We start from the raw sequence: 27,784 nt of genomic DNA, 5'->3' as shown, positions 1-27,784 counted from the left end.
AATGAGAGTGAAGGATGAGGGTAAATAATCACAAGCAAACAATGTTAATCACCCAGCTGTAAAAAAATAAATAAAATGTTCTAAAATGTTGTGAGTCCATTTTGAAGCTGCAGAGGCAGTTGAAAACGTTCAACCATATTTCTTTCATTGTGTGAACACTTATCGAATGTATTTGTAGAGCCTCAAAAGAACATCTACGCTCTGCATGATGACCTACAGTAACATGTGACTGTTATGGAATTGGAAGGTATTTCTACCAAAACAAATGGATTTCAGTCAAATTTGCATTTGCCATTTACATTCGTTTCATTCACTAAACGGTCCTGTGAAAGTGATGCAAAGGATGGCAAAAAAGAAGAAAGGGTTTTGATCTGAGGGGATTAAAATCTGAACACAAGTAGTTACAAATAATGCACTGAAAACACTATAAAAGATCGAAATCGAGCCACAGACAGTGTTGAATTTAAAATGTTCACCAATACCTGTAATATAGCCAGGCTGCTTTGGTACTTTTTTATAAAGCCAGGTTAATTTATGATCTTGGTGTGTGGTCATGTTGGCATGTAGCACTTAAATCTGCTGTCTTTATCTCATTTCTCTCTGTCTCTTTCTTCAAGAGCACAGTGGACTGTGGGATCACTTATTAAACTCAATAATGAAGAGGTCATGCATAATTTCATTTGCTGTGGGAGAACCTGGGGACAGTTTCTTATTTCAATAAAATACTTGATATTTTCATTTGAAAGGCCATAATTCTAATGCTGTGACAGATATTGGGGTCGCTAATGGTAAATGGGCGATTTATGAATTCAGCTCGGCTGGAGATTTTGCTGTTGGGTCTTCGACAGTACCTCCGAAGAACACAGATTCAACAGTCTTTCATTTTGTCCCCAGCAATGACACAGCAGCAAAGTCATCTCTGAATCATGTGAATCACCACAATGTTGAAAAATTACCTCACATTTCCAAGGTTCTTTATACGTTCTTCTTATACTAAATGCAGATCTGAACAGTTTGTTTACTTCTTGAATACATCATAAGCTATATATAAACGTTTGACGTATAGTTTAAATTGACAAATTCTCTCTCTTTTTTTTCAAGTCTGTAAACCACTGGCGCTCATCGTTTAGAAAACTTAGTAGATATTAAAAGGGGAATGCAATAAAAATAAAAGCAAAAACTCATACATAAAATATTAATGACCTTCAAGCCCTTTATGCTTGACGAGTACACGCCTAAAGCATAGCATCATGTGAAACGACAGTGAAAATAAAACAGCCTGCATGCACTGAACGAATGCATATTTGAAGACCAAAAGCTCCTCTGTGCTGTTTTACTGTGAAGAAATTCCCTGTCCAATCCCATCAGCCCAAGGGATGGCAAGAAAAAAGACAGCTCCCCATAAGAAAAGAGAAAAAAAACAGCATTAAGCTAAATGCAATATTCATATATGAGTGCTGCATGCATTCAAAAGATATAGTTTTGCTTTGTTCCCTTCTCAGAAAGTGAGAACATGATCATTCCAGTTGGAAATGAAATGAACTGTACAAACTTTATAAAATATTCTGTCCTGAATAAAAGTTTGATCAACTGCTTCTGTGACTCATTAATTCAACATTAATAAAGGTCACTTATTAAAACCTAAAATCCAGTTTAGGCATAGCAATAGAATACAATGCACAAAAATGACACTTTTAATGTAGTCACCAGACATAAACATTATCTAACATTAATTACTGCTTAATTTTGTATGCCTATAACAGTAGTCACTCAAAAAAGATTGATATAGACAGCTAGTATCGACAACTGCATCTCTAACACACATTTCTGTGGCAAATAAAAAACACAATGAATTTTATTACTGATTTCTTACACACTAACAGACAAACGTCTTGTCACCTATCCAAATTTTAGGAACATCAAATAGTAACTTGACTTTTAAGCGATCATTTGGTATAAAAACAAAATGGCTTATATGAAAGGCAAAGGCCTCCAGATTGCGCTTATTTTACCAAAATAAAATATGATCATGTCTTGATTTTTTATTATTTAATTAGGACAGTGAGGTCTAACTTTGCTTAAATAAAAATTTTGTCACTTAACAAAAATAGTTAAGTAAATAATAATAGTCCAGTGGAAAAAGATTTAATATTGTGTGTGACTCCCATGGGCGATGCGGTGGTGCAGTGGGTAGCACGATCGCCTCACACCAAGAAGGTCTCTGGTTTGAACCTCGGCTGGGTAAGTTGGCATTTCTGTGTGGAGTTTGCATGTTCTTCCGCTGTTGCAACTCCTCATAAATAAAGTAACTAAGCTGTAAAGAAAATGAAAAAAATTATGAATGAATGACTCCCATGATCTTGGACAAGTGCATCCATACATCTCTGCAATGACTCAAAAAGCGTATTAGTAAGGTAATCTGGAATGGCAAAGAAAGCATTCTTGCAGGACTCCCAGAGTTTATCAAGATTCTTTGGATTGATCACCAATGCCCCCTCCTTCATCTTACCCCAGACATGCACAATAATGTTCATGTTTGGTGACCTGGCTGGCCAATCTTGGAGCATCTTGACCTTCTTTGCTTTCAGAAACGTTGATGTGGAGACTGGAGTATGTGAAGAAGTGCTATCCTGCTGAAAAATTTGCCCTCTCCTGTGGTTTGTAAAGTCATGTGGAGCACCTCTTGATACCTCAGGCTGTTGATGTTGCCATCCACTCTGCAGATTTCTGGCACACCCCCATACTGAATGTAACCCTAAATCATGTTTTTTTGTTCCTTCCCCTAACTTGACTGATTTTTGTGAGAATATTGGGTCTATGCGGGTTCCAATAGGTCTTCTGCGGTATTTGTGATGATTGTGATGCAGTTCAACAGATGATTCATCTGAAAAATCTACCTTCTGCCACTTTTCCAAATGATCAACTAGAAATCAAGTTATTATTTGTTGCTTTTACAACTGGGATCGACGACAATACTTTTGTCAGGTACTGTACGTATTGACATGAACATATTTTGTTTCACTTCATGTTTACAATGAACTGTTGCAATTACAAATCATTCAGATATATTGGTTCTTTGTGGGGGTTTTAAATATCTTACAATTTAATCAAAAGATAACCATCATTGTCACATCATCCAGCAGAAATGCATCTTGCTGATCTGATGTTCAAGAAACATTTCTTCTTAGTAGGATCTACCGTGTTGCGCAGTGTTGTTTTTTGTTGAAACAGTAATACATTTTTTCAAGATTCTGTGATGAATAGAAGGTTCAGAAGGACGGCGCTTCTTTGAACTAAAACTCTTTTGTTAAATTATAAATGTATTTGCTCCTCCTTTTAGTTTAACACATCCTTGCTGAACAAAAATATCAATTTCTTTAAAAACAAAAACAAAAGAAAATGTTACTGAACCCAGACTTTTGTCAGTAAATTGGTCTGAACCCGAAACGCTGCTTTACAAGAAACAACACAAAAGCAACACACAACACAGCGCTTCATATATTTGGTGACAACTATGACATCTTATGGCCATTCTTAATGGAGTGTCTTGATTCAAACAGTATAGCTTTGACCTTTGCCTGTGTAGTGCGAGCCTCGACAGAACCGTATTTTTTTCTTTTAATATGAGTAGCGTCAGCTGTCCTGTCCCAAGGGAACCCTAGTAAGAGGAACATGCAGGTCCAAATGGCTTTCTATCAAATGTGTCCATCTTTATTCTGTCGCTTCCTCCAATCCCTGCAGGACCGCAGGAGTCAAAACTACATAGACACCCCTGGGTCACTAAAGGCAGAAAAAGAGAAAGAAACAGACTAAGGTAGAAAGACAGGCAGAAATAACCAGTCATTTGTGTTAGCTCTTTTGAGGTGCTGCTATGGAAAAAAAAGACTTTTAGTGCTTATTTCAAACTAGTTTTAGAATTCTTACATGTTTTTAGGGGGGACGGCTTAATTTTGTCATGTTTAAGCAACTTAAATTTGTAAAAACAATTCAGTTAACTTAGACCATTTGTGTTGTGACAAAATGAAGGAATTGTGAGCAATTTAATACCACATTCAACTCGCACTGGAAAATCTGAAATGCAGACTATACTTATTATCCTCATCTTAAACTACAATTTAACAAAAGTAGAAAGTTAAATGTTGATTTTTTTTGTAAGCCAAAGGTAACAATAGGTCAGTTGAGTCTAACAGACCTTAAGCAGCAAATGCTTAAATGCTCAGCTTGATATAAAAACATGGGAAATCATAAGCATTGCTAACCATCTCCTGACTTTATTCCTGTCTGAAGGCAAGGTCAAAACTTAACAGAGATTTGTGGGAAAAATGCCACCAAACTGAATGAAAATGCCCACAACATCAGAGAGCCAAAAAAGTCCCTGCACAATGAAAGTTAATGTTTACATCTTATATGCAAATTATCAAATGTGAAAATGAATAAAGAATGTCAAATGTGTGGCATTACATTTAGATCTGTGCACATTGCATCAGATTTTACTAGGTTTTTTTTTTTGTTAATACAGAGTTCAACTAACAAGTAACCAATGACCGCATCCAATTACAAACATTTCATCCTGAGCTTATAAAATAAATGACAGTCAGAAACATAATCACTTATAATTTTAATTAGCAAATTGTCTCATCATAAACATTAAGAGCTATAATAGACAGAAATATTTTTGTCAAAATATTAAACAGCTTTTTTGATATAATAATGTCCCTGATCCTGTATCAATGTTTATTTCAAAAACTATTATAATCAGGTTGTTGCTATATTCTGATTTATTGGCCAATTTATTGTTAAATTTATTGTTTACAAGTACATTCTTGATGTAAAATGCAACACATACAATTATTACTTTTTTTTTACTTAACTGGAAATCAGTGCACCTTTTATAACAGTGTAAATCAGATATTGTTTCCATTTGCATTGGGAGTTTTCCAAATCTTTAATATGTACCATATACTTCTAATTATTCGACAAAGCAAAGCAAAATATCTCCTTAATACCAAAACCATAAACATCTTCTACAAATATCTTGTTATATCTTAAAATAAACACATTCAATCTTCTGTTCTGTTAATATTGCATGATAAAATTTGAATATTATAATATAATACAGAAAAGGTTCTAAAAACTTTTCAGGAAAGCATTAACTGGAACTAACAGGCAGACATCTCTGTTTGTGTGTGTGTGTGTGTGTGTGTGTGTGTGTGTGTGTGTGTGTGTGTGTGTGTGTGTGTGTGTGTGTGTGTGTGTGTGTGTGTGTGTGTGTGTGTGTGTGTGTGTTTTATGTTCACTGTGAAAACATAATTTCCATATTGTTAATGGAAGTCCCTGCATTCAGTAAATTAAATAAACACCAGTAAACTGGTTAATGTCAAATTCAGAGGTGAGCTGTATCGTCATGACAGCTAACATTCTTGCCAAAAGCGTAGAGGTAAAAAAAAAAAAACAAGATTTGAAAGCTTTCCTTAGAGATTTCCTTCATGTTCTCTAAAAAAACGGTGTGAAAACATTCACAATTTAGACTTGTCTGATTATAAAAGGATCTGGTTAGGTGATATGCCCATTGAACAATAATGTAATTTCGGATGGAGCAGGTGAAAAAAGCCTAACATATCGTTGAGATAATTAACATGAATAAGTAACACTGTCCACTGAAAGTGTCACCTCTGCCCTTCTGCACAAGTGAGACTTACAAAAAGTTGTCTCACCATGTTTGTGCCAATTAATATCATCACAGTGAACCGTCAAAAATTTTTTCTCCTCAGTGACCCGAAATCAACTTTCTCCTTTTTGTAAGAGAACAAGGTTTTCTTATTATAGCAACACATCCAGTCACTATTGATATCACAGGTAGAGCTGTGCTTCTACACAGATTTATTACATTATAAAGATTCTCATCTCTGAGAGCCAATTTTCATAAACCAAACACAGACCAAAATAGCCTAAAAAGTCTGTTTAGACAGGTGTTCTTAACTTCCATAAAATCAACAATAAACATAACACCCATAAACTTGAGATTTCTCAGCCAATTAATTGACCAGCTGTTCCTGAAAAACAAAAGGTCCATGGGGAAGCGCTGACTGGTCACCTGTGTGACCTCATTCTCAAAGAGCAGCCGGGGGAAGAGCTCCATTAATGGGTTTGTTTACCTGTTAGTTCCACCTTGCACCTCATATTTTGCATTTTTAGCATGCTCAACAGTGAGCCCCATCAGCCCTGGACAGATATGGCCATAATTTGATCATAAAATGCTGGTTAAACGCTACAAAGAGAACATAAATCTGCTTATAATGTTGCTATTATGTGCTTCTATTTGTGTAATGGTAAAGTGTTAATAGAAATCCAGACAAATTAGCCTGGAAACGAGTCTGAAAATCTGCAGAAAAATTTAAAAGAAAATAAATAAATATAAATATATTTTTTTAATTAATGTAACTAATGTTGATTTGGCTATGTGATTTACATTGATGGTTTATCGTTGTGTGTAATAGAGAATCAAATAAATAAACACAAGGAATAATTTTAATAAAAAGGTTACCCATCATAGAAGACAAATATGTCTCATTATTTTATCTTCCAGGTTTTAAAGGATGACGAAATACCAAAACACATTTTTGAGATGTTGACAGTCATATACTGTATATGTTCCATGTCGCTAAAAACACTTTTAAGACACATATATTTAGATAAAAAGTGAAAATTGGTTGTTTTTATGCTGTTTAGAGCAAATACGTTTTTCCAGTTTAAAAATACATTTGAAGCTACGTCACTGCCATGAGATCATTGTGTAAATTCCAGCGTGGATGTCTGTACTGGCAGGTACTGGAGTTTTCAGCACATCTGTTTCTTAATTCACGAGAAAGACTTGAACCAATCATCAAGCTCTATTGTAAATGATATGCAACTTTGTGAATCTTAAAGTTCATAAGACGCCATGTTGTGTTGCCAACCGTAATTCAGACTAGTAGAAGAATTCTTTGGAGACATGGATCGTCAGTGTTGTGTTTATAAATGTGCTGAAACAAAGACTTTGTTTCAATTTCCCCATGATGAGAGCAGAGCTCGAGTGTGGACCCACATGTGTGGATTATAGTGGTCTGATAACATGCAACAAAAGTATTGTAAGTATTTGTAAGGAACATTTTATTTTTTTTTTATAAAAAAATAGTGAAATCTGAATTTTCCAGTCGTCTTCTTTTAAAAAAGATGCAATTGATTCAACTGTCTTTACGTATTTGGTAAGTGTGTGTGATCAATGTTCTTTGTTTATTCAGATAGCAAAGTTAGTATCTTCAGCAGTACAGTTTCAGTTTTTAAAGACATCCCTTAGTCAAAATGACTAATATCACTACAATATTATGGACTGAACATCCTCACCTTTCACAGAGCTCTCAGATGCGGTGTAAATGCTGCTCTCCAAATCACTGTCTATCTCCCCTGCGTCTTTGTTTGTATTTCTGCTGTGGAAATCAGCTGTTGTGCACGTAATGAAGCTCCCCTTTAATGCAAATCCTTCCCTCTTTTGCCACTTGATACTCCCACCTAAACAAAGTTGAACTCTCCCATTTCCCTGATTTTTTAATAAACTTAATGGTGTGAAAACACCCTGCTGAGATGGAGGTGGTGGTGGGGGGGGTGCCTTTTAAACCTATACAGTGTTGACGTCAAGGAAAGTACATTGAAATAGACCACAGTATATGTTGACGTGTTGGGCCACATAATTATACTGTATGTGACTGTGCGCAGTTGTCCTTTGAGAAGAGGATTTGCTTTAATTATTCAGGACAGCTCACATTATGACATACAGTTCATAAAGTAGATTTCATTTTGTAATTGAGTTTTTGCATGAGAGTTTCGGCATGACATGAATGCTTGTCATGTACCTGGAGCCTTCTAATGTAATTGCAAATCCAATTCATTCACTTTATTAGTTTAAGATGCAAAACCATGTTCAGGTGTATTTCTGAAGTGGGGCATTAAAGTAAAATGATGTGTGCATTAAAATATAGCAGTCATGTGGTTTATATTTATCTGTCTAATGTAATGTACTGTATATCTGCACTTCATGCGCATGAGTGAGTGAGCATGACTAATCTAATACCTATGATTGGCTTATGAACTAATACGCCCAGCAGGAACACATGTGATTGGTGGTTGTGATTGCACAGATCTGAATGCAAAGCTGTGAATTGACACTCTTTAAGTTTTACATTTGAATACAGGGTGACTCTAGCTGCATCCCAAAACCGCTTACTACTCAGTAGGTACTGGATTTGAATTTAAACGTATTACTCGGCTGTTAGAAAAATATGTACTATACAGTATGAATGTGAGCAGTATGAATGGAATTTGTAATACATATGCCATTTTGTCAGTTGCGTTGATTCACTACCATTCATGAATTCTCCTGCGGGGCATCATGGGATAGCGCAGCCTGCATGGGATGTGCACTTCAGAATCTCGCCGGAAGTAGTGAGTCATCCGGGTACTTCTCACATACTGATTTTTGAATTCTGTGAATTTCGGACTTACTACTCGACTCGCATACTGATTTTAGCGTACTATACAGTATGGAAATATGCGGTTTCAGACACAGCCATGATGTCAGTTGTTAGCACTGTTGCCTTACAGCAAGTTCGTGTTTATGAGTGGAGTTTGCATGTTCTCCCCCTGTTGGCGTGGGTTTCTTTTGGGTGCTCCGATTTCCCCTATAGTCCAAAGAATATGGTGAATTTAATAAATTACATAACTTTTTACAAATTTAATAAACTAAAAATTTAATAAACTAAATTGGCCGTAGTGTACAGTATGTGTGTGATTGAGAGTGTTTGGATGTACTGGGTTTGTGATGGAAGGGCATCTGCTGCGTAAAACACATGCTGGATTAGTTGGGGGTTCATTCTGCTGTGGCGAACCCTGATGAATAAAGGGACCAAGCCCAATGAAACTGGCAGCCATGCCAGTTTAGTTATAATACCAAGAGTTGGACTTCTAACCCAAAAGTTTCAGGTTTGATTCCCGGTCCTAAAAGAAGATGGTAAAAGTGAATGAACAGTAGTCTCTATGTGCCTTTAATTTAACTCTTAATTGGAAAAAAGCAGTGGACCAATTTCAAATATGGGTAACCACTCCTGACAAGACCCACTTCACTTTATCTTGCCTTTCTATAAAGTCAAAAAGGCCCGATCCCTAATTTATGAACCCTTCCCCTTATCAGTTTGCATGTTCATGTGAAGGGTTTGGGGGTGCCAATTCTTTTTTGTTTAGTGGTCTAGGGATAAGGGCCATATAGCCCTTCAAACTGAGATTTTTCAGGACTACACTACAAACAAAGGAGTATGAGGAAAACATCCCCTGACTACAGCAGCAAAGGGGGTGCAAAACAAAGCAAGGAGACTAACAAATGTAAAAAAAAAAAAAAAAGAGACAGTAATAAGGATTTTACTAACAAGCATCTGATTATAAAAACATTTATGTTATGGTCAGGTTATTCAAAGAAATGTTTGGTAAAAAAATATATATATATTAGCTAAATTTTGCTAATTACAGTCCCTTATAATAACCATTTGTCTATTTCATTTATTAAACACAAAAAAATATGTAATTTAATTTGCTGCAAAAAAAGGTTTCATGGTCATTACACACTAACCAACAGACAAACCAACAGACAAACCGAACGACAGACAGACAAACCAACAGACCAATAGATAGATAGATAGACAGACAGACAGACAGACAGACAGACAGACAGACAGACAGACAGACAGATAGATAGAACAATTCATTACAATTAATATACAGGCAGATAGAATAATGCATTACAATTCATTTTGAAGTGAATACATGCTAATAAAAATGTCAACATCCAGAGCACAAATTCATAAATCACAACTGAAAGCAGTTCCAAATCTAAGTTGCTTTATGAACAGTTCTTCAGGTTTAGATTCAATAGTCTTAAATACATTTTTCTAGAAATGACAGATTTGTCAGTTCGAGAGAAACTCACAGCATTAAAGCATTGATATTGTGTGTTGATTGCTGCAGGTACACGTGGGAGCTGCTGAAGTTGAATGAATGAGAGGTTGAGGCTCCTGGCCCTCAGGCTCCTCACCCAATCCAGCTAACAGGCTCACTGTGGATATTGCTTACACTCATTTCCCAAAACCGATTTGTTTTCCTCCGCTCAACCTGAGCGGCTCTGAAGATGTAATACCATAAAAGCATGAAATCAATAGCCCCTGAAAAGCTACTCTCATTTATTATTTTGATGGAGAAAAACCCAAATAACCAAAGCATTCTGGGTAACTGTCGAGACCATGGAACTCACTGACATGCGAGTACAAAGGAGAAGTACAAAACACTTTTAAAGCTACAGATGCAAACAAACAAAATAATATAAGTTCAAGTGAAAACAGAAGAAGAAATACTTTTTGCTCTGCACTTATTGAGATATAATGCTGCACTGTGCAGTGCTGTCCAGCAGATGGCAATCTTTAGGAGATATCCATACAACAAAATCAGCTTCTATAAGCAATAATTAAGTGTATTGTCACATAACAACACATCTTATTTTATTAAAACAAAGATTTTAATGTAATATAGATTTTACATGTGTACAATTGTACAGTACACTATGCTATTTTGCTTATGTGAGTGTAAAAACAGGCATGCTTATACTGTACATCATTTATTGCATTCAGTTGCATTCACACAATTTTCAGAGCTCAAAATGAAGGATTTACCAAATGTATTTCTGACCACACCAAACATAAATAATCATTTATATCTTAGTCACAAATTTTAAAGGTGTCAAAACAAGCAAAATATAGCTTTATACACTTTTTATTAAACAAAACATATGCACAGTAATCTTTCCTGGCTAAAGGTCGCAGATCACCTACACAGATCAACTACACATAAACGGGGAGTAAATTTCCCATTAAAGCAATGTTATTGTAAAAAAAAAAAAAAATATATATATATATATATATATATATATATATATATATATATATATATATATATATATATATATATATATATATATATATATACATACATACACACACACACACACAAGTAAACCATATTAACGAAAAATAAGTTTAATTTAGTTTAAACTTTATTGTCCATTCTACTTGACACAGAAAAGCGCTGACTTGCCTTCTTATAAATTCTACATTATTATTAAAATTCAGTTTATTTTCAAATCAGGTAAAAAAGCATACCGTGTGATAATGACAGGACGATCACACACACGGGTAATGTTAGACCCATAAATAATCTGTTCAAAGTATAGTTAAAGCGAAAGCTACCCGTGCTGCTTATAAAAAGACAAATCTAGAACTCTTGAAAGCAGCAAGACTGTGGCTGCATGTTCAATACATTTTGTCTAGTCTATTTGAAGGAGAACCGATCACATCAGTTGAGTTTCTAGGCACAGTTGCTTCATGCAAGGAAACATGAGCGCAGGCGTTTTAAACAGTTGCGCGCATCACCTCAGCTGTTAGCTGTTATTAGGTATTCAACTGCATTCTATTGCTCGCGTGATCGCTATTGTTTTTGTCATTCGTGTTGCTTCTCAATTCTAGGATTGCCTTTGCATCCATATTGTTCCATCCTTATTGTCGAACCCTGCTTTTAGGAATTATTATCCAGGAAAATTATTTTTAACCAGCCAGAGTGGCTAGTAGAAGTGTCTGTCTTACTGGCGGGTAAAAACCTTACAAACCTCTTTGGCGGGCTGGTGGGTGTTATTGTCAAGCCCTGTATATATACAGTTGAAGTCAGAATTATTAACCCCCCTTTGATTTTTTTTTTTTTATTTATATTTCCCAAATTATGTTTAACAGAGCAAGAAAATTTTCACAGTATGTCTGATAATTTTTTTTCTTCTGAAAAAAAATCTTATTTGTTTTATTTAGGCTAGAAAAATTTTTCAGTTTTAAAAATTTTAAACACCTTTTCAAGGACAAAAGTATTAGCCGCTTTAAGCTATATTTTTTCCTGATAGTCTACAGAACAAACCACCATTATACAAAAACTTGCCTAATTATCCTAACCTGTCTAGTTAACCTTATTATCCTAGTTAAGCCTTTAAATGTCACTTTAAGCTGTATAGAAGTGTCTTAAAAATATCTAGTCAAATATTATTTAATGCCATCATGGCAAACAGAAAATAAATCAGTCATTAGAAATGAGTTAGTAAAACTATTTTGATTAGAAATGTGCTGAAAAAATCTGCTCTTCGTTAAACAGAAATTGGGGGAAAAAATAAACAAGGGTGCTAATAATTCAGGAGGCTAATAATTCTGACTTCAGCATATATTCATCTTTCAAGCAATCAGAGAAACTTGCACAACAAGAGAGAGACTGACCCAAATTCAGGTATTGTGCGTTCATAAGTTGTGCGTTAAGGCCGTACCCCTTTTTAAAAGTGTTTTTTTATAATGGTGGTCCTTAATAGTTTTGTGGAACTGAGCTAGATTAGCCAGCCTTTTATCTAAACTCTTTATTTCCATGCTTTATTTTCTAATATTTTTGTTCTTGTGTTTTGTACGTTTTTTTTTTTTTTTTTGTTATATTTTAGACTAGTCAATAAGTCACGCTATAACCACATCGGATTGGCTGTTTTGCCTCACAGAAAAGGTCACTTTAACGATAGATTTTGCTACAAGCTGATTAGGTTTCCTAAAACTTCTGAACTATTCATCTACTTCACAAGAAGTAGTCATAATTCCCTTAAAAATAAATAAAAACAGAGTCTGCTCAGATGAGTGGACGAAGTCATTGTTATATTTATTTTGTTAAATTAACTACAAGTTAATTCTGAATATTCATAATTAATAATAACTTGTTATTATTGATCATTAATATTCATAAACTGAGCTAACATCACTACATCAGCAATCTGCACAGGCTTGATCGATGGTGACCGTGACAATATGAAACATATAAACAAGAGTCAAAACTCACATTTTTACAAAGCCAGTGACATGAATATGCAGGTTAGAAATAAAGATGAGAATTTATAGACTTAAAATGCTAGATTCCCAAGAGTCTTAAGACAGGTGCCCATGTGGTTTCAGCAATTTTCTTTGAGGTTTCAATACATTGTTGTTCCTTTTGAATGACAAAGCATTTCACTCAACCATCTCTGATAACATGAAGCCTTTGAAAATTTCCAATTAAGTAAGATCCTCTTTTAGCTGGTATCATGCCAACTATCTGGGCTTGTTGTTGGGTTCATGAAAATATGTCCATTATATTGGAATATCCAAAAAGAGCCAAACGAATTGGAATGTATTTTACAATAACAATGTTTTACATCAGTCATTTGTAAATTATTTCATATTTTGTTTTTATAATTTCTCACAAAAGTAACTTCAAATATTAAAGTAGGTATTTTACTTAATATGTATCTATGAAAAAATGAATTAAATTGATAAATTTCATCAAAACAGAATCTCATCATATACACTCTCAGAAATAAAGGTACGAGAGCTGTCACTGGGCTCTCACTTTTCAAAAGGTACACATTTGTACTTGAAGGGTCCATATTGGTACCTCAAAAGTATATATTAGTACCTACAAATTTTAAGAGGAACACTTTTGTACTTTTTACTGTAGGTAACTAATATGTACCCTTGAGGTGTTAATATGGACAATTTAGGTACAATTTGTACCTTTTAAAAAGGTACCACCCCAGTGACAGCTTGCATACCTTTATTTCTGAGAATGTATAAAATCATATAAAGTCATTATTATTAAATAAAGAATATGTAATTAATATGAGAAAGAGTAAATAACAATGAATGAATTACAGCAATTATTAAATGAAATTTTAATAAAGCTAAATCTACTCAATATATTTATTACATCATAATCCATTCTGAATTCAATGAGCTTGGAGAAGGGAAGTCCATCACACAGCCTGCGTCTACAAAAACAACTACAACACAAAACTAAATACAAAGCTTCATACCTCCTCTTCTACTTAAATACTCTGCAACGTAACATTTTTCTCAATTCTGTTGCTCTTCATTTTCTTTCTCAACCTTAAACCCCTTTCTCTAATACATGATGGAATAAATTAGATAGATTGCCTTTCTCCAGCTCAGCAGTGATAATAGCACACTGGCTGTAGATGAAAATAAGTCACTTTACTGTAAATGAACACTGCAAACCGCCTCCTAACCCATGTGGAAGGAAATCAATGAGATGTGTTAAAAGTCCCAGGTGCATTATTTAATCACCTATTGGAAAAAGAATTTGGGACAAAATAAGAATCAGAGGGAAATAAAATGCTAATCCATGCTCAAATCCATTAGAGAATGTAAAGGTGGCGTGATAACACCTATGTGTAACATTTAGCAACTGTAAAAAGAAGCTTCATCGCAGATATTTTCACAGAAGCAGCTGGTAACTAGCACCGAAACTGCAGAGATATATTAGAAACAACACAGATTAGATATTCAGCGTGAACTGGAGTGAAGAAAACATCTCGAAATCATTTTTAACAGGAAAGGAATCACTCGCATTGGTTGGTTGGGATTGTTCTCGAAAAGAACACAGCAGGGGGAAAAACTCATTTCATCTCGTTTCATTTGCACTTTGTTGTTTTTCTAAGCAATAGCAAAACCTTCAGGAAACATCTGCAATCTGTTGCCACAGGTACGATAAGCTTTTTAACCAATTAAGAGGCATTTCCAGGTAGCCCGGCAACAAATCAAAAAAGGCTATGTAGAATAACTAATCTTTCAAGATGAAAAGGGCCATTATTAATCGGTTCCATTTGTGTGTGACTGAATGGGAGCACAAATGATTTCATTCTTTGGAGGAAATATTTGAAGTAGCGGCAGTGCTGCACTGGCCATAATCACAGAGCTTTCCGTTTACTGATTTGCCATAGAAAAAAAAGCATTTATTCAGAACCAAAGGTAAATGCAACAATAATGCTATATCTATCCAATTAGAAACATTTTTAGTTCTTGATGTCACCCCAAATGTATAGAACTTCACACAGAGCAATACGCGTATGTCTCTCAACTATAAGGACAACAGAAGAGAATAGAGAATTCAAAAAGCACGTCATTAAGGTGACTGATGGCCAGTCAAGGATAAAATCAGTCTTTGTTGACAATGAAACAGCTTTCATAAATGTTCCTCTTAGATGCAGCTGTCACTCAACTTAAGCTGCTGTTTCGGTGACATTACACAAACGCGGAACAAAACCTGCGGGCCATTTTGGAAATACCAGCATTCATTCAATGCAATTTGGAGAAGGTGCATCAAGGCCCAATCCCAATTCTATTTTTGTACCCTTGGCCCTTGAAAAAGAGTGTAAAGGGGAAGGGCTTCAAATTGTTACCCCTAAAAATGGGACAGCATTACAACACCTGCACCTGCCATTGCGACATCATGTCTCATGCTTCATTTGAGATTGACGATCACGACTGCTGTAGTGATTCCAGTTGCGTAATTTTTTGGTATTTATCTTCAGGAAATTACTAAAGGCAACGATATCATATTAGCATAACGACAGAATGTGGCAATAAAATGGTAACTGTATTGTGCATTTTCACCCTGGCCATATTCATCTATGTAAACACACGAAAACAACATTTACATTATAGCAAACACTGTAAAAAGGTCATTCCCAGCCACTAGACTTTTCTGACAGGGTATTCCAGTATCAAATGTGAATGTTGTGGGACTGCTATGAAGGAGTCATTATTAGGGATTATAGATAGCAAATTTAGCGGTTTTTATTTTAGCATTTTTTATTTTTTTTTAACCATGACAGTAAAACACAAATGCGGTTGTGAACATACTAAAACATATGCTTGTTTATTGTAAAAAATACTTAACAATGACAAAAGATACTACTTTGATCATCTCCTTACTTATGTTGTTTTCTGGAAAATTTTCTTACCCCTTGGTTTCGAGTGTGGTCCTGTAAAACCTAGAGATATCTAGCCCTTCTCCTTAGCCTTACGCCTTCAAGCTAAAGGGATTTGAGACACCCTTACCCATTCACATAAACGCGCAAAACAAGGGATAGGGCTAAGAGGTATAATTGGGATTGGGCCCAAGCAACAGCTGGCATTCACACTCATCAAACCCCTCTAAAAATAATAATTGGCGAGATTATTTACAAAATTGAGGGCCATTATTATAGGCTACAGGATGAAAGTGAAGTTAGAATCATACTTCCTGATTACTTTTTATCTGAACTGTTTTAACGGGCACCTATGAGGAAATTCCTCTTTTGTAAGCTGTTTGGACAGAACTGTGTAGGTATAGTGTGTCGACAGTCATATTGGAGTGATAGAAACACAATAAGTCTTTTTTTTTTTTTTTCCTAATGTTAAACTAGGATACAAATCCCTCTCATTTTGAGGAACGTAATGCAACGTAATATAGGAATTTGGTTTCCCCACCCACCAAATTGATTGACAGGTGCGTATTAACATGTCTACCTAGTAACACGTATAACCATATCAACAAGACAGGACCTTTGCAAAACAACTGTGATTAAAAGATCTGTTCAGCTCTCTGTGATCATCAATCATCATCAAATGTGATCAAGAATGAGTTTTACAAGTTTAAAACATGTAAAATGTTTGTTGTTTGAACAGCGATTCTACTGTCTTTACTTCATCACCACAGCTGCATGTCAGTACAATTATAAAAGAAAGTGCTTCATACCTGGTTTGTGGATGTTAAATCAGGTTTATTTTGTATAACATAAGAGTGCATGCTGTGTGTGTGTGTTTCCGCTGTGTGTGTGCATAAACTTTGTAACAACATGGAGTGTGACTCATCCTTCTCATCGACTCATTAACGCCCTATTCACACGGGGCTTCAGCGTCAACGCTTGACAGAGGGCGTGTCTGAAGTTGGAGCTGAACAATCTTCATAGAAGCGTCAGCCAATGAAATTCAGTCAGCAATAGGCCACTGTCTGAGCTGGTGTATTTGCATACAGCGATCTGATTGGCTGACGATTCCGTCGGCGCTTGAAAAGTTGAGCTGGTCCCAACTTCTGCAGCGAGGAACGCTTCTGAAGCGGCGCCGACGGATCAACAATGCAGTTCGGCGTAACTCCAGAACTAGAACGTCAAAAAAAAAAAAAAAGGTAAAGTTCTTACTGTTGTATTTCTCACTAAACGTTTTGTGAGGTCTGCTTCTGTTATGTCTGTCACTGTGCTGTTTATCTGACGCAGCCGAGGTGCAGATTGAGGCACACTCTGACAGGCACGTGGGAACGGTGGGCGGGTAAAACTAGCATTAAAGACACAGGCAACAAAAATAGCTATAATGTGTTCAAATAATAAATAATCTGATGGCAGTTTTGAGCTTAAACTTTATAGACATATTCTCGAGACACAAAAGGCTTATCTTAAATCTTGAAAAAAGGGCTAAAATAGGTGCTATTTAATCTAAACAGTTAATGTACCAGATTGGTCTAAAAAAAAATCAAAGAATTAAACTCATTAAACATTACACTATGAGTTTAAAATGACTGTGAGCTGATAAAAAGCTAATAATGAAATCCGGAAACATAAAATAACAATTATTTTTAAAAACAATGAAACACTTGAAGAGTAAAATGGAATCAATTATGTGCTAGCCAGCAAATCAGTTTGAACATTTAGGGCCTACTCGCACTATGCTATCCGTACCGTGCCCAGGCTGGTTTCCCGGATCGTTTGAGAAATGTGAGTGCGCTGAATCGGGCTCAGGCATGGTACACTTGGCCGGCCCTGGCCCGATTGGAAGAGGTGGGCCTGAGCGCAGTTCACTTGGGCGCATTACGTTTGTAGTCTGAGTGCAAAACGCGCCAAAGCCCAAAACTGAAAGCGAGACGTGACTTTTAAGGGATTTTATCATATGGATTTATTAATCATTCTTACTGTTCAGTGAACGCAAACTCCTCACTGCACGACAGCTGCGCACCTTCAGCAGACCTCCTCATTCCTGCAGCACTAGGGCTTTATGATTGTTTATGAGCTCCAAAAGTGGCGGATCTGTTCGGCGAAATATCTGACTGCGTGTCACCGCATCCCTAAGGACTGTTTGACGAAATATTTGACTGCATGTCACTGCATATTAAACGACTGAAACGATATAACTAGAGAAATCTCCACTGTGCTGCTGAGTGACAGCGCTTCTCACTGAACAGCGCAGCAGCGATGACGTAAGCATGCCGAGGCCCGATTGTGGTGTGAGTGCGGGCCGTCAGGGAGACAGGAGAGGGGACAAGCGTGCTTTAGCCTGGTTCGAGGCAACTGTACCAAGTGTGAGTATGGCCTTACTTACATCTGAGAACTGTGAGAATGTGTCATTACATTATTCAAATATTGACATTCAAATGTTTTGGTTAGCAACAGCTGGGAATCAAAAACACCAACACTAATAAGCATGAAAACAGCAGTGGTGAAGTCTTTGGGGTATTTTGCTTTTTATCTCCAATATTCAGTCACTGGTAAATTTTTTGCTTTCATGAATGTTCAAATCACTTTAGAAGTCCTATTATTGTAATTATATTAGAAAATGATTATAATTTAGAACATATTTAGCTTACTTGAGACCTGAGAATCGTATAGATGTAAGGACACATCTTAAAATATTATTCAGTAAAGAACAGCGATTGATTCAGTTTTTCTTTGAATGTCTGATTTACATCAAGGTCACAAACCATTAATATACTGATATCTAATTTGATCTGAACTGTTAAGATATTTTATTTTAACAACTATGTTTCTGAGACATTTAAAGCCAAATAAAAGAACCAAAAACTTTGACTTCCATGATTCAGCTGTAATAAGAACATGTTTATGTGTCACTTCCATGTCGGGTCATGGTGGGAGTTCACTACTGAAAATATCATGTACTGCAATGTGCATCAGCAATATGAATGCATTGTATTGCCTGCAATAAACATGGGCCTTTAGCTGATGCAGAAGACATAGGCAAACAAATTACTTGAGAGGCTACAGCTGAAACACTGAAGTAAGGGATGTTTTGCAAAGGTTTATGATTCATTTTTTGGTCGTCTCTTGACTAATCCTGTCTATGTAGGATGAGAGAGCTCTAAAATATTTTAAATCTGAATTAAATGGTGAATGAAGGTCTTGAATCGAGATTAAAAGGCATGAGTATTAATTGATATAATTAAATATTTAATAAAATTTATATAATATAAATATAATTAAAACACGAGAATAATTAATAATAGATTTAGCATTTTATTTTGTGTGAACTAACCCTTTAAACAAAATAATCAGTATTCATACGCTGAAAGATGAAAACAAGTTAAAAAAAAAAAAAAACAAGTGTCATTTTTTCTATATAAGGTTTCTGGCCTTACTTAGTTATTCATCTGACATTTTACTTGAAGTTCTAAGTTTAGCTAATTTTAGCCATTCACTCAGACATGTTCAGCATAAACAGCTGTGCAAAAAGGGTTTTCAATTACAAAAACCATATTAGTAGTCCAAAAGCTGCCTCCATAGAGCCACTGACCACACATGCATGCACACTGATCAATGCAGATGCCATACTTAAACTGAGACTGAGAGAACGAGTCAAAACACAGCCGACTTCACATCAGAGGGTGAACTGAAGGCCACAACTGCATGCTGCCATTCCTAGCCTGATTAGGTGGTCACAAACACCTGTTTTCCCCCTCACAGGGACCATTGCTTAAAGCAGGATCCTCTCAAGTGCCATCACCATAAATATGAAGAGGTGCGGATGACAGCGCTGGAGAGCAGACCCATACAGAAGAAAGATGTGATCCATCATCCCATGACAGCGGCGAGAGCAGATGTCAGATCCCACAGCACTTCTGGCCTATCCTGCCTCTGTTTTTCACTGCATGCAACTCTCATGTTTTCCTCCACGGACGTCCTTTCTTCTTTACAATATTATTGCTATCACTATCTGACATGCAGCCGGCTGCTGAGGGAAGCTGATAAGAAGGGGCATGGACAGCGTCTGAAATTGAATTCTGCCCAAATGTGGCATTGATGAAGTGGTTTTCATAGCTCGTGCAATTGTCTCTATCGCACGTCCTGTCCAGGCTTATTAAAGATGCCCTGTTTACGACGCCAAAGCCCAGTCATCTCACATTTAAATAACACAATTGGAAAAGCAAATTCTCTATTGGGGCCCTTTATCTCGGTGATGAGGGAGGCACTGAAGCCTGTCATAATGAGACTATGTCTCTTTGCTTAATGCCTTTTAAAGAGCATCTACCCCTCCTTTGCATTTGCTCTCTTTCTCGGTCTCTCGCCCACCATTTCCCAGCCTTAGGCCAGCTTTAATAATAGGATAAAGTTCAGCAAATTGATCCAGTCTCACTGGCTTTGGGAATGAGTCAATAACACAAGTGTCCCGTTCAGCAAAGAGGGAGAGAGACGGAGAGAGAATAGGAGAGAAAGACCAGGTGTTGAAGCCCTTGGGGATGAGTTTGTCAGAAAGAAAGAAGGATAGATGAGGGAGAATCAATTGTGAGTCACGCTCTTTTTCTCACTTAAAGATGTTCAACATTCCTCTATCTAAAAGTGGAGCTCCCTTAAGGACACAAAGAGAGTCCAACTCTCTGTTATAGTTTAGAAAATTCCATTAGTTATTATGTTTCATAATTTCTTCTGCATTGACGGTATCATAACATCAATAACACATATTATCACAACATTAATATTTAATTGAGCTTTTTTCCATATTAAAATGTCTTATTTTATATATATTTTTTAGTTATTAGTAGCAGAAGAAGTTGTAGTACTACTTGCAATTGAAAATAAATGTGACAGAAAAAAACAGAATAGGGTTTGACAGTAATGCAATTGAAGAATAATTTTTGTCATAGTGTGAACAAAAATGTTATAATGTAAAGAACATTGATCCACTGTAAATACTTTTGTGGACTAAAAGTTTCCATTAATGTTAAAGGTGCAGTTTGTAGGATTGACACCAAGTGGACGAACTAGGTATTGCAGTCTAAGTTCAAAATGTTGAAGAGGGTTTTTTCACCTGGCCCCTTTTCGGATGACCTCACGCAAATTCAGATTAATGACACCAACAGGAGAGAACGTGCCTGACTATTGAGCCAACACTGTGTACTAACAACACACAACAACACGATAAATGGTATATTTTACATGTTAAAGTATTTTTTTTGTTCCAACCATCTGAGACACCTACATTTCTGTTTTAGAAATGGTTCAATTGTTTCTTTTTTTTTTTTTTTTTTTGCGACATCGCCGCTTAACAACATTAACTAAATGGCACCAATGTGAGCTTATATACCATTTTATGTGACATGCATAGCCATTCTGAAAGCAGCATCAGCAGATATTTACCTCAGATGTTAAAAATAAAATAACTACAAACAAGTTTGAAAATGAAAGTTAAAACTGTGGCTGTTGTTGCAAACCAAAAAATAGCAGTCTCCCAGCTTGTACTTTTAACAATGTGAAAGAGGTTTTAATATGTATTGATAAGATTATAAACCTTACTATTTTGTTGGCATGCATTCTGTGCTTCCGAATGGCTCTGGTATTTAAATGCTTCTCTCATGCTGCATCTAGTTCGGACAAACACATTGCTTATCACTGGAACCTTGTCGCATCATGTGTTGGGACACTGTGCAGAGCTAATATTTCCATTTGTACTATTTATATTAGGCAGTAGGCAGGTTATAGAGACCAAAACGAAGACACAGAATGCACATTTTCATATCATGTTTCCTAATAAGCTGCAAACATATTATGGTATTTTTATGCTTCAGAAGAGTCAAAAACGTGCATACAACATCTTTAAAGGTTTTTAAAGGGACCATCAATGACAGTAAAAAAGCTTTATTTTTAAAAGTGTATTACAAATATGAATAAAATCAGAATTGATATTTAAAAAAAAAAAAAAAAAAATATATATATATATATATATATATATATATATATATATATATATATATATATATATATATATTGATAAATATTTATTAAAAAATATTAATACAATTTTTGAATGGCTGCAATGACAATTATGTATAAGCATTTTATGAGCCTTTTATAGCTTTAATTTATTTTGTCAAATCCATCAGAGCTGTAGCACTTCGATTAGTTCAGAGATTAGTTCAAAGTACTATGGTTTTAAATTGCACTGTACAAGTATGTAAGCACCTTAATTTGAATTACCACTTTACACAACACTGTTTAATAGCGAATTGGTTCTTTTATGCAATATAAATTAAATAAAAGCACTACAACTCATTTGACTGAATAGAATGAGTGAGTGATAATAAATGTACAATTAAAAATATACACATACAATCATTACTGGTAAATTATTATTATGAAATCATCAGTGTAGATCATCAAAAAATAAAAGTTAATAATTTCTGTCCATTTTCTGGTATATATAGTGTAATGTATGGTATATGCATTAGCATAACATTAATAGAAAATTGCCACTACTGTATTATGTGCGAACAGAGATCAGGATTACTAATGTGAGCACAATGTACAATGGCAGAAAGTAAGAAGTCTGCTTTGGGCAGACATCATAAATAATGTTTACAAATAATTAATAATTAATAATAAATATTAATAAAATAATTGTTTTCCAGTTGTGTTTATACTGTTTTACCACTATTTAGTGAATTGATGTTTTATGACTTCTGGCCTTGTCTACTGCTAAAAATTATACATTTAGTGGTTAGTGCATCATGCACATGCGCTCACAGTGACCCGAGTTCGATTCCCGCCTATAACGCTCGTACATTACAGTCATTGTGTACAGTGCAGTTTACATTACATTAAAGTATGTATTATATGGAACGACACGGTGGATCAGAGGTTAGCACTGTCACCTCACAGCAAGAAGGTCACTGGTTCGAATCCCATCTGGGTCAGTTGGCATTTCTGTGTGGAATTTGCATGTTCTCTCTGTGTTCGCATAGGTTTTCCCCACAGTCCAAAGACATGCAGAACAGGTGAACTGAATAAACTGAATTGTCCGTAGTGTATGAGTGTGAAAGGGTTTATATGGATGTTTCCCAGTACTGGGTTGCAGCTGGAAGGGTATCCGCTATGTAAAACATATGCTGGATAAGTAGGTTCATTCTACTGTGGTGAACCAGGATGAATAAAGGGACTAAGCCAAAGAAAAATGAACAAATGAATTTATTTTATGAAGTGTATTTAAATATATCATTAAATTTCAAGCAAAGTAAACGAAAAGTGCATGAAATAAACCTGCAATTCTGCAATGAGTCATGTGATACGGAACATCAGTTCGATAAGGATAAAAACGCTGCTTTGAAGATAACATCAGAAGAGAGCGACCTATTGGACGCACCATCCACTGAAATGTGGAAAGACTCAAGAGGCCACCTCAGGAAAAATAGCAAACATCTCCTTTTTTTTACCTCAGCCATTGCACTATTTCTATACTTTTTGTTTCTCTATCAACCTTTCCTGTTGTCTCTGTCTCCCTTTCAGTATGCAGGTGAGGTTGAAACCCAGCCGGACCTTGTGTCGAGCTTCAGTCAAATCTGACTGCCTCCTCTGTGCTGTGTTTAACAGAAACAAGGCCCAAATATATCCATATATCCCCAAGCCACATTCTTTCTGCTCTAGTCACGTACCCCTGCAAGGCTTTTTGTTTGTTTGCTAGCTAGTTTCTTCTCTATACACTTTTAAAAGGAGATTAGGAACAAACAATTCAGTACGAGTGGGACTGGATAACAGGACAGACAACAATTTTTAAAGAGGCATTGGGTTCTACTGAAGCCATCCATATTTTCTTGGAAAAATAAGTATAATTAAATCAAATAAAAAATGAGAGAACAATTCCAACTAATTGCATACTAGTATTAAACTCATGACTCAGCAAAAAAAGCAAATGCAAAACAATCTCATTAGCAAATGCACACTAGGACATGGGTAAATTGTAAACAATCTTAGGGAACATTGCTTGAATGAACTAAAAGTACTTCAAGAGTTTGGAGAAGGCTGCATTAAATGAACAAAAGAGGTTCGGCTTGTATGTAATCCATCATGTTAAACAGGATATCTTAATGGACGGCCTTAATAGCCCCTCTCCAGCTCTGTCACGCTAAAACATACCCCTGCTACCACTTCACAGTCACATGACCGTGCATTTGGGCTGCTCCTCTCTGCTTATTTTCCAACTCAAGAGCTTTTTACCCCCAACAAATAATGGAAGACGAGTGCGAATGCAGAAAAAAAGCACTTAAGCTAAACAACAGGCTGATGGCTGAACTTTATTTATTTATTTGATTTTTCCTTTTCATTAGTATATTCTTTTGGATTTTTCGGAACATTTTGATCACTTAGCACCATGTTTGGCACTCAGCTGGCTAAATCTGAGAAGCTATTTGGCTTCCAGGAAATTACTACATTTTGATGTGCTTCAACAATGAGCCGACTTTGAAGAAAATGCACTCGTTAAATGGAGCTTGAGCATTTTAATGAAATCATACGCTAAACAATGTGAAAAATAAAGCTTTTAAAAGAAGCCTGTCCTCTTCCGCTTTATAATCCACATATGTACAATTTCGATTAGACTATTAAAATGTATATCCCTTTAACTGCTTTAAAGTTTTACAGAGGGCACATTATTAAACAGCATCATTGAAAAAAGGGTACCCCTAAAATAACCCTTTTTTGAGATTCATTCTTCGCAGAAAGCTATCTTACAGCTTTAGAAGACATATATAATGCACAAGTAAGATGGGCGGCTTTTAAGGCGTTTGAGTCTCGTCTGACAGATGCTGGTCAGCGAGTGTTTCGCTGGATAGGAAAGAGCAACACTGCCTAACAAAGTTTTTAATAAGATAAATTAACAACTTTGTATCACAGTCTAAATGGCAAACTGTCACGCACAGCAGATAAACAAGCCAAATATTGGAAAATTAAATGTTAGACTATTCTTTTTTTTTCTTCTTCTTCTTTATCACATTGTGCACATTGACCCAGCAGACTTAGTCAACATTGTTTACTTCACTTGAAAAGAAGCTGCTGTCAAAGCACCAGAAACTTATTGATGTGGCAAAACCGCAAGAACAACATCAGGGAGTGTTTTAATACAACTCATCCCTCTGTTTGAGAATGCAGAAGCACACAGCTGTATATAAGTGTCAGTTTTACAGCAGTGTTTTATGTGCAGTTATCCAGACTTCTGGATCCACATCATAACTGACACACAACTAGCTTTTTCTGGGAAGTAAATACAAGATTTATTTTTTTCAATATTAAATTTATATTAAATGTTTGTTTTTTAATTATTAAATGAGCAATATCACACAAGTAGAGGTGCGATGTGGTTGTATATCGGCACTGGTGGTAGGTGTATGTTGCCTTAGTGTCCCAAAAGGCACAATATACAGCCACATCGCACTGCTACTCATGTGATTTTGTGTTTTTTCAACAGTTCGATCGTGTGCATAAAAAAGAAAAGCAAACATGTAAATACTAACAAACCTTTTCTATTAGGAACGACTGTCTTCCGCCGTACATACATCTGCATTTGGCATCAGAAAAGCAGAAGTCGTTACTAATTCACCAACATCACTTAGAGCTACTATTTGAATGATTCTCTAGCATAATGTCTAAAGTGATGATAAAACCGGTTATTTTGCTGACATTTTAGGATTATTAGGCTGAATGGAATGAAATGTCATCTTAAATCAAATCAGATCACTTTTAGGGTGCTTTCACACCTACACTTTTGTTTCGGAATGTATCTCGTTTGCCCAGTTAGCGCGGTTCGTTTAGCATATGTGAACAGGGCAATCGCGCTCTGTTCCACGCCAAAGTAATTGCTCCGAGATCGCTTAAATGAGGTGGTCTCAGCTCGATTGAAATGAACCCTGGAGCGGTTCGATTGAAGTGAGATTGTAAGCCCGCTAACGAGTGATGATCTCCTGGTAATCTCGCGTCTCCCTCCAGGTCCTCAAATAGGCATCGTCGCGCACCCTTCTCACCCCTCCCCACCACGTCTCTCCTCAGACACGTCGCGCGCACACCCTGTCAATCACCACCAAACCACCACCTCTCCTGACAGCTTAGTGGGACGCTGCAAAATAAACCCTGACACTCTGACCAATGTAAGGAGAGTTTACTCGCACGTGACTTGTTTTAGCTCTTTTGTTCCGATTAGAAACTTTGCAGTGTAAAAGCCAACCGCTCCAAGAGCAAAGAGCAACAATGTAACAATTGTAATCTCTGTTTCGGAACAACTGAATCGGTTCACAGGTGTGAAAGCACCCTTATTGTCACATCAGCAGCAGCACGTGTGCTATGATGAGTGAAAAGCTTAGGTGCTGGCTTCAGACAGTACAAAATACAGATAGTGCAAATACAACGACAGTGCAAAATACAGACACAAAAAACAACAGCATACTCCCAAAAAAAACAAAACAGGACAATGTAAAATTGACAGCGATATGTAAACTGAATAGGTGTCCACATAGTTGTAGCCAGTATTGTTTCACGTATGGATTGGTTAAAGTGTCTACAGAGATAGCTCCCTACAGTATTACAGTCTATTACAGTCTACAGTATTTTTCTGTTGCAAGCGGGATATCACAATAATTAACCACAAAAAAAGCATCACAATCACTACTACATTGCTGTTGTGTTTGCGATAAAGAAAAACGCCATACACATGCGGGTATTTTTTCTTTCTTTCTGCCAACATAACACATATTCCTGATTTGCAAGTCTAATCTCACAATCAGTACACTACAATTATATATGGTATAAATACAGCACTACAACATACAAAAGAGATAGATCCACATAGAATGTCACTTATCTGTTTAATAATGATTTGATGGACAATGTCAACCGTCTTTGTTCAGTATGACAGGCAAATGGCCTTCGATGCGCTGTCTCTCAGAAATTATAAATGTTTAAAATAGCCACTATCCTCATAGATAAACAGCATAGTTGCAATCTAAACACCTACATTATTGACTGAAAAAGCCTCAAAGGTACATTATGCAGCAATATTTGTCAAATTGTAGAGTGTCCTCTGCTTGTTGCAGGAGGTGGTCAGAGTAATAGACAAGAGTGAAGGGTGAAGAGGCGGTATGAGTGCTATTACTGTCAGAATATCGCATGGCTATCAACTAATCAGATTTAAAAACCAGACAGATGTGTTGTATAAACATACATACAGAGGACTTTAGCATAGTACACATACAGATGTGACACTTTCTATTCATCTTATATACAACTACCCATTGACCCACACGTGTTCCCTGCCATCTTTTCGTTTGTTCACCTATCTCTCGATCCATTAATCATCTGTTAATTTACCTATTGTCCACCCACTCAACTCATCTACCTATCTCTTTACGCTGTACATCCATCCATCAATCTATTTCATTCTCATCTCACTTACCATCTATTCGACCACCCATCCATCAATCCATCAACCATCCATTTATCTGTCTACGGATCATTTACCATCAATCCATCTACAGTAAATTCTCACCCATCTACCTCATACTGCCACAAATTTGAACCCACACAAGTATCCATTTACTTCTGTCCACCTTCCAACTTCAATTGTTCAAAATATCAGTTTACCTACCCATCTGCTGTAGATATCTATAAACCTTCATACCTGCACTTTCTGTCAAACTAACAGTCCATCTATCAATCTTTTGTGTCTGCTCAGCTACCCACCTATCTGTATACCCCTCTATCCACAGTCTCCAATACCCTTGCACATTT

At 36.1% G+C, this 27,784-nt stretch overlaps 1 protein-coding gene and 1 long non-coding RNA gene across 2 annotated transcripts in view; one reads left to right on the top strand and one right to left on the bottom strand.

Annotated features, from left to right (window-relative positions):
- The window catches only part of tenm2a (teneurin transmembrane protein 2a), a 1,216,147-nt gene that overhangs the window by 1,055,485 nt on the left and 132,878 nt on the right, over window positions 1-27,784 (bottom strand). The gene's annotated exons all lie outside the window — the stretch shown is intronic.
- Window positions 12,594-17,586, top strand: LOC147840829 (uncharacterized). The gene is made up of 2 exons (XR_015507588.1): window positions 12,594-13,500; window positions 13,764-17,586. It is a non-coding gene; the product is annotated as an uncharacterized LOC147840829 (long non-coding RNA).

The sequence above is a fragment of the Danio rerio genome, chromosome 14, assembly GCF_052040795.2.
Source record: "Danio rerio strain M-AB ecotype USA chromosome 14, GRCz13ab, whole genome shotgun sequence".
Taxonomy (NCBI): domain Eukaryota; kingdom Metazoa; phylum Chordata; class Actinopteri; order Cypriniformes; family Danionidae; genus Danio; species Danio rerio.
The sequence above is the reverse complement of the archived record's forward strand: the minus strand, read 5'-3'. Positions and strand labels throughout refer to the sequence as shown.